General features: G+C 42.1%; 1 protein-coding gene across 3 annotated transcripts in view; it reads left to right on the top strand.

Annotated features, from left to right (window-relative positions):
• The window catches only part of LOC116940824 (receptor tyrosine-protein kinase erbB-4-like), a 285921-nt gene that overhangs the window by 120054 nt on the left and 157175 nt on the right, over positions 1-8692 (top strand). The window lies entirely within an intron of this gene.

Genomic DNA, 8692 nt, shown 5'->3' with positions numbered 1-8692 from the left:
GGGAAGAGCAGCGTCGGCCCCGTGGCTTGGAGGTGGCGGCGTCGCGGCCACGGCGTCAGCAGGACGGCTTCACTGCTGTGGAATCACACACACACACCATATATATTCGTAAATCTCGTACATAGTACACTCGTGCAAAACTTTCCATCATCCATGAACTATATTAACTACAAATGGGACTTTATCGCATCTGGTCTCGAGTTTCAAAAAACAAATCACTAATGAATTGCGAAGTGTGTGGCAGGCAGGTAGATCTTAAATAATACTGTGTAGGAACCTCCTGGTTACACCAGCCCACAGGGGATTATTGTGTCCGTCCGTCCGTCGTGCATCCAAAAATGGGAGGGGTGGGGCTGGGTGGAGAAGGGAGGGTGGGGAGGGGCTGGGTGGGGAGGGTGGGGAGGGGCTGGGTGGGGAGGGTGGGGCTGGGTGGGGGGTGGGAGGGGTGGGGCTGGGTGGGGGGTGGGAGGGGTGGGGCTGGGTGGGGAGGGGCTGGTCACCCCGTGGTGCCCTTATAAAACTCAACGTTTAACCTACTCACGCCGGCTTGTGCCCACCCTCACAGTCGGGCATATTTGCGGAATACAACACGCCGCCGTTGACCCTGGCCATTGACCGAGCAACCCAACGTTCCTACCAGCTCCTTCCGCAGGAATGTGTTAATGAAATATAACTCTCGAGACCTCCCCCCTCACGCCTCAAAATCAAGAGACCTTGCCCGCAGAATCAACTTCTGAATTGAATCATTATAACACATGGACTAATAAACCACACACGCACACACCAAGAGTCCCTTCAGATCTAAGCATTAGTAACGAAGTCAACATATAATTCAGTACTGCAGATTTCACATCGAACAAATAACAAACAAACCGCCAACACAACAAATGCAGGTGTAGCCAGAGCAGTCAGCCTGGTACGACCTCATCCTCCTATTACTGCCACTTTCTGTGAACGCAAAGATACACCTTGGTGTCCCGAGCTAAGGGATGCCAATTTGTTGCCACCGGTCTCTCTGCTTGGCGAGCACCACGGGCAACTCGACACGGCTGCGTTGAGCCACCTCGGCCTCCGCCGATGCTGGCGAGACTGCCGTTGCCTGCGCCTTCTCCGACCCGCGGAGCCTTCCTCGGTCACACTCGGTTAACGCGCAAACCTTCAAAGCGAGAAGCCAGGGGCACCGGACCTCGTGAGTCCACAACGACATCAATTCTCGTAACGAATGGTACGCGACGTGTGTGTGTGTGCATTGGGAATGGCGCACCCGTTTAGTTAAGCAGACCGGCAGCGATGCTGTCCGTCGCCGTGGCTCTACGAACATACCTGTTTGTAAGTGTGCCTCAAAACTGTAATGTGGCTTATGTCGGGTGGGGAGCCTGAGGAGTGTGATTGCCAGCTCGGACAATGGGAGGGAAACCAGAGTAGCTGGAGGGAGCCGATGCACACGAGGGAGATAACGCTAATTTGCACTCATAGGTTAACAACATCCCTGTTTGTTCTTCTGACGCTTCCTGGCCAACTTTGTAGGTCAGTTTCTGATTTCTGAGAGACGCACCAACTTCCGCCATCCCAAGGCATGTCTTTATTGGTCTGCGCCACATCCCAACCTGAATATGGTTTGGGCAGTGAAGCAGGCAAAGTAGTGCCGAATCTCCGGGTAATACTGCCTGCTTGTGGCTCGTCATCATATCCATCACTACAATTCGCCTGCTGGAAGCGTCTTCAGGAACTCAATATAGCCGAAGTAGTGCTTTCTGTGGTTTGTTTAATTGCCAAGGTTATCTACAATCTGTGGTATCCATTAAGACACTCCGTGACTGACTTTGGGTGTAGTTTCTGTAAATATTTCTGTGTTTGCCCTCAAATTCGTTGTGATTTTTTATGAGTGGTTAGAATGATATTCAACTTGGAAACAATTGCTTACATTAAAAAAATATATAACCTTATAATTCAGTTCTGGAATATGTACATAAATCATTTGACTCCTATACTGGGTAAATACTTACATGCTGGGTTAACACCTTGCATTGCAACCAAATTGGTGATTATTAAATATGTAATGCATGCACAGTGGTAGAAGCTTTAGCATGAAAATTTGAGTTGCAGCCATTTACAAACGTAAACTTGAATATTTATGCACTCTTAGAGTCACTGTAGTGTGGACCAAAACAATTAAATTTGCACTTTGTAGTGGATGAGAATTATTTCAAAATTTTAATGCAGTGTTATTTTTTGTAATGTCTGCCTTGAGGCTTGAACTCAGGATCTCAAAGGTGCTAACACAGCTAACTAATGATTTTACACTAGCACCACAAACCCCAAGTCACATTTGCCATGATACTTTTATTTGACAACATGTCTTATTGACATTTTAGTTATAATTGAACAATCTGCTAGAACATAGCTCAAAGGCATAATTTGTAAATGCATGAGCATGCATTTCTGCATGCTCATGGTGCAATGACAACATTTTTCAAATAATCAAATTCATCTTGACTTAAAGCTTTCGTGACTGCAGAAATTCATATTCTTTGGGCCTTTTGGTAAAGTCACGTAGATAGGTTCAAAAAAAATAACAATAACTACGTTTCGATAGTCATCAGGAAAAGGGGGTTAGCCTCTAAAGGCAAACTGTATATAAAGGTTTGAAATGGGCGTAGCCCAAGTGTCAGCAGCATGGACGGGGCATCTACAAACTAAGCTGTGTCTGCAAACTAAGCTGTGTCTGCCGCAGTAGTTATATTGGGGAAACTAAGCGACATGTCTCGGACCAATACCTTGACCGTGGCTGATCATTGTTTTAATGCAGTGGGCTCACACGAAATTGATTTCTCAAAGACGAAGGTACTTTGCAAACCCACTGACTATCAACAAAGATTCGTTCATGAAGCCATCATATATACAGACATAGACACAATTTCAACCGAGAAGATGGGTACAAACTGGAAGGACGTTATCAACCAGTTTAAGTCATAACTGGCTGTAATGTTGCCATTTTAGACCTGGCAGCTCTTTAATTGGTGGAAGCCCACCACCACCGGGACCAGCACTGCCCACTACTACCATCACCACTAGCAGTAGCCTTTTATTAGTGAAAGCTCACCACCAGTGCTGTCGTGACCATATATGAGTACAATCACCTCTAGCAGCAATCTTCCCTTTAATTGGTGGAAACCCACCACCAGCTCTGTCGTCGCCCTCTACGAGTACCATCACTTGCATTAACATCAGCTGCCCCGCCCATGCTGCTGATACTTGGGCTACGCCCATTTCAGACCTTTATAAACAGTTTGCATTTGGAGGCTAACCCCCTTTTCCTGATGACGACTGCTTGTGTTGCGATCGAAACGTCATAGTTTTTGTTATTTTCTTTGAATTTATCTAATCGTTATACAGCAATTCCCCAATAATTTGGCGCAGACATAGGTGACAACTTTATCTACAGAGATATACCACCATGCGGGTATTTATAACTAAACCAATTTTCATTCAACTCAGTTGAGTTGTTTTGCTATTGAGCTCACAAACTTTGGTATGGATAATTGGTAGGAATATATATTAAGTATGAAAGGTCACTTAAAAAGGAATTAAACTATTGACAGGACAAACAAATGGCAAGGTGTAGTTTGCATTAGATGGTGCATAATACTATGTCCTGCAGTGTTAAATAACTCAAAAAATCAATAATGGATTTACTGGCCATGCTTGCCATGGCAGCAGGGACCTATAAAAACAGCAGCCATGCTTTACAGGCCTCATTATTTTGTGTCACAAGAGGAATGTATGGTGGATTAACCTTGTCACCTGCTCTTCCTCTTAAATACGGGGATTAAACAAAACCACAACGTTCCATATGTCTCGTGACTTGAGGTTGCATTGGTTGTGTCACCAACAAAAATACAAAATCATGGTAACTTAAAATTCCAGGAGATATATGAGGACATGGCAGAGAGCAATATATTTAATGGTTAAGGAGTAACCTTTGGGATTACTAATGTTTTTTTTTTTAAATACTAGTCAGCTAAACACTAATCCATTGCAGTCTTAATTTATTTTCTGTGTAAGAAGAATGTGACATTTACCTTTTTTTTTAAAAGTCAGCTTCCCATGGTAGTAATTGGAGGCGTTTGTGGGAGGTATTGCACGGACAAATTGCAGGCCGCCAATTTCTTACAACTAGAAATGGTGTCAAATTATGATAGAGAAAAAAGAAAACTTGCGTAACATTGGTTTAAAGCACGTCTTTAATAACTCCACGTATTTCGTTATTTAATTGACTAATTATTGCTTTTGATCTGAATTTGATTTAAATGCTGTTGCATCTCGCAGGTGCACATTTTTGTATTAATTGTTTTTATAAAAAAAATTGGCAATGAACATACTACTACTGATAATAAAACCATGTGTGTTCTAAATGAGTGATTTTAAATGTTAACACTGTTTATTGTTAAGGATTTTCAACCCCCCCCCAACTGCCCAATCTTAATTGGCTTCCACTTATATTAAGAGTCTGCAAATGGAAAATAGATTAAAATATTTATCACAGTTTCGACTTGTTTATTTGCATTATGATTGTCTGGTGACATACGGTATGTTGTGTAATGGGGTTATAATATGCTCTGCGCTGCATGATGTACAGCATAGACATAAAGCTTCTTTATGAAATGATTACACATTTTACTTCACAGAATATTGCTTCGGTGCATTTGAAAATGATGAATGCGTGTGGCGTGCTGCCATCGCATGCATTTAAATTTCTTTCCCGATTAGCGCAATTTTAAATGGATGCTAAATGACTTTAATTGAGGATAATTATAATCACAAAAATGGCGTAATATATGCACAGTGATTTTTAGTGGACTCTTGCATTGTGCTCACCGCAGAGCCCACAAGACTCTTTTATAGGTCACACAAAATCATGCACAAAAACGCGCACACATGGTGGGGCCCCGCATGGCTTGGCTCCGATTGAGAACTGTTTTTTTCAATCCGTTGGTCAATTTCCAGGTTGAACCCCTTATCCCAGAGGTGCTAGCTCTGGGTCAGTCTCCTGACCTCAGCATCAGTCCCCTGAGCCACCCAGCCATGTCAGGCACAGCACAGTTTAAATAGAGCTCAAGTATTTCCGCTGAATGTTAAATGAATCTGGAGCAATGATCATCATTTTCACAGAATCATAAACTGTAGTGTTGTAGAGATCCGTGCTTATACAGCTTGACAGGCATAACAAACAAAAAATAATGTAAGGTAATAAAGCATGGATATGAAATGGCAACATAAACAACATACTGCCATAAGTAAACAATAAAGCTTATTATGTAAAGTTAATGCTTTGCCCATTAATTGGGTTTTGTTAAATCGACAGCAATCAGTCATGGTGAATCCACTGCTGGATGAAGGCCTCCCAAAGCAGCTGCCATCTCTCATGACACTGTGGTGCATTGATTAATCTTGCACCCGTAAACGGGCTTATCTCATTGCTCCGCCACTTGGGTGTATGTCCTCTCGGCTTAATTTAATAAAACATTGAAATAACTGATTATACAATATTTTTGTGTTTTACATAGGGTCATTGCGTGATGACAGGGAAATATAACTCAGTTTTAATCAGAATATAATGGGGTTTTTAATCTACAGAAAAGCTTCATTGAGTCTCAGTCCTTTTTTGAGGCATATATTTTTTTGAATGTTTGACCAAATCCTTTTTGTGTGACATATATATTTTTTATGTTTATATGTGAAAAGAAACCAGAGTACATGGCAATAAAGAAGTCAAAGTGATTTCCTGCTAGAAATGAGCATGGAGCCATTGGTGCTCAACCCGCTGACGACCCCTGAGCCAGGGGTGTTTATGGCAAGGGCAAGTTTATCTATCGGACGACTACTGTTGACTCCACCATTACGTGGTACTTAATTTATCTACCCCAGAGCGATGATGGACTAAGTCAAATCCCAACCAGGTTTTGAACTCGCAAACCTTAGCGATTTCCAGCCGCTCGCTTTACCGCTAAGCCATCTGGCACCGAAAAAAATATATCAGACATTCGGGGAAAGATTTTTAGAACTCTGCGCAGAGAGAGAGAGACCTTTGTGACACTGCTATTCCTCTGCTGGTCACCTTGTGGCACAGCAAGTCCGTGTGATGCACCGACTGTGTATCCAAAGGGCCGGATGACATGTGCCACCAAAAACTAGGAACAATTTTGTCAACATGCACAGGCAAATAAGTGCACACCGTGCAGCACCACTGCCTGTGTATAAACACCCGACGACACACACGCACGCTGTAATTTAGCAACGCGGTTTAAAAGTGCGTGCTTAAATGTCGTTAGGAGTACGAGGCGAGGGCTCGTGCAGACACCGCTGTGTGAGAGGTGCAGTGACTAATGTGTAGCGTGATAGTACAAGGCTCCTTGAGGACTATTAGAGTTCAGTGTTCATGTCTACAGCTCAGAAAAACAAACGCTCTCTCCTAAGGTGATGCATTTTCAATAGCGGCATTGCAATGGGTTATCCGTTGGAATCAAGGTAAGGCATAGATGAGCAGAGTGAGAGGAGCAGAGGGAGATTTATTTATTTTACTTAATAAATCATATTTCCAAGAGTTTTATTAAAAGACTGATGTGCTAGTCTAACTAATTCCCACTAGGAGAGCATCAATACAGTGATCTCTCATAATGCAGCGACTCATGGGACATTTCTATTAAAGTAGTTTTTTTTATTTGAAATTGTGATAATACACGAGATTGGAACATTTATTTGACACAAAGTTGAATGCAAAGACAGCGGAGGCACTGGAGGACGTCAGATGCTGGCCTTAATCAAATATGTTAATGGTAATACTGCAATGCTATTTATTTACCAGTGTTAACCAACTCTTGAACAAAGCTAGCGAAACAAAAGAACACTGCGTTCTATAGTCCAGCAAACCCTGAATATTCGTGGGAGATAGTTCCTGGGTGGTATTAATACAATAAATAACTTTTAAGACTTTCATTATTCATTACTATTAGTTGTCCAAAACTGTAGTTGTTAATTAAGAATGTCATAGAGCACGAAATTAAATTTACTCTCTGCTTCCCCATGAAAAGGGCTAAGATAGCAATTGTGTGTGGAAGTCGTATATTCCTACACAAAGCATGTAGTACATGTGATGACAGCAGAATATTGTGCCTTGTGAGATAAATGTACCTAGAGAATATTTATTCGGCCTCCTTATGAAAATCGTTGTTAATTTTACGTTATTTTAATGTTGTTTAATAATAAATTTTGATCAGTTTTGCCTCTTTGGAATGTACGCTTCTTTTCGCAAGTGACGCATTACCCTTCAAGGCAAGAACAAAAATACGTATTGTCTACGTTTTGACTTAAAACTTTCGTAACTGCAGGATTTCACATTGTTTGGTTCTTTCGGTAAAGCCACGTAGATAGAAACAATAATAACCCCCTTTCCTGATGACGACCGCTTGTGTTGCGATCGAAACGACGTGATATTTTTTTCACTTTTTTACTCTTATTGTCTATGCTTTATCATGTTCTTTTTTTGGAAAAACCAGATCTGTTTTCACCATTAAGTCAGAATAATGTTGTTAAAAGTATATATTCAAACGACTTATCAAATTTTGACTAAAAAGCTTTCGTGACTGCAGGAATACATATTCTATGTGTCTTTCAGTAAAGCCACGTAGATAGAAAAATAATAAAAATATCACGACGTTTCGATCTCAACAGAAGCAATTGTCTTCAGGTGAGAGAGAGAGAGAAAGCTGCTGAGACAAGGTCTTATATAGGCCTGAGATGGGTGTATCGAGGTAGGTGGGTGGAGCTAGAGATGGTCCAACCACAGAGGCTGGGGGCAGTGGCCTTTGTATTGTGAGAGATTAGCCTGTAGGGGGCCACCAAAGCTGTGGAGGTAGCCATTGTACTGTGTGTAGCCCAAGGGTAAGTGGGCGGGGCTAGAGATGGTATTTGCATGTAAATGGTAGATCGGAGGGCGCCCTGAGGCTGTGGAGGTGACCATCGTATTGTAAGAGATTAGCATGTCTATGTAAGAGAACCACCACAACGGTGGATGTGCTAGTGAGACATCCAGCCTGTCAATGCAAAGACATCAAACCTGGCAATGCAACTCAGAGAGTCGGACTTATTATCAATTACATTGCAATGTGCTTCCAGAGTCATGCTGTGTGGAGAAGGAACATCCCAAACTCTTAGAGTCAGCAGAGCTTTGCATTCCGTTCGGGAATGGTCCCCAGTAGATGCTCATGGAGCCTCCTAAATCGTCCTCGTGTAGCAAAAAAAATGCATGGCGCTAATTCATATTTAGGCAACAGCATTGGTGAATGAGGCTTTCATCCAGCAATTTATATACAGTACATTTAACATTTTAACCATTATGTTTGGGATAAGATTGAATTAAGAGAGGCGTTAAACTTCGTAGGGCGGTGTTCTTTCCAAGTTGTTCCTCACTGAACTGAGGCCATCCACTCTCTACACATCAGAGTCTGCCTGGATTTGAACCTGGAATCCCGTAATAAGGACTGTTATTCCATCATAGATATAAACACCTAAGCCACTTAGCCACCAGCCTGCCACAGTATTTGTTTTTGAAATGCCAGTCAAGAAACGTTTAAAAATTAAAACGAATGTGAATTACGTAACTTAAAACGTAGGTATTCCTAGCCTATTGACC

Source organism: Petromyzon marinus, chromosome 10, assembly GCF_048934315.1.
Source record: "Petromyzon marinus isolate PM22_M1 ecotype Great Lakes invasive population chromosome 10, UKy_Petmar_22M1.pri1.0, whole genome shotgun sequence".
Lineage (NCBI taxonomy): Eukaryota > Metazoa > Chordata > Hyperoartia > Petromyzontiformes > Petromyzontidae > Petromyzon > Petromyzon marinus.
This window is presented reverse-complemented; position numbering and strand designations above follow the sequence as displayed.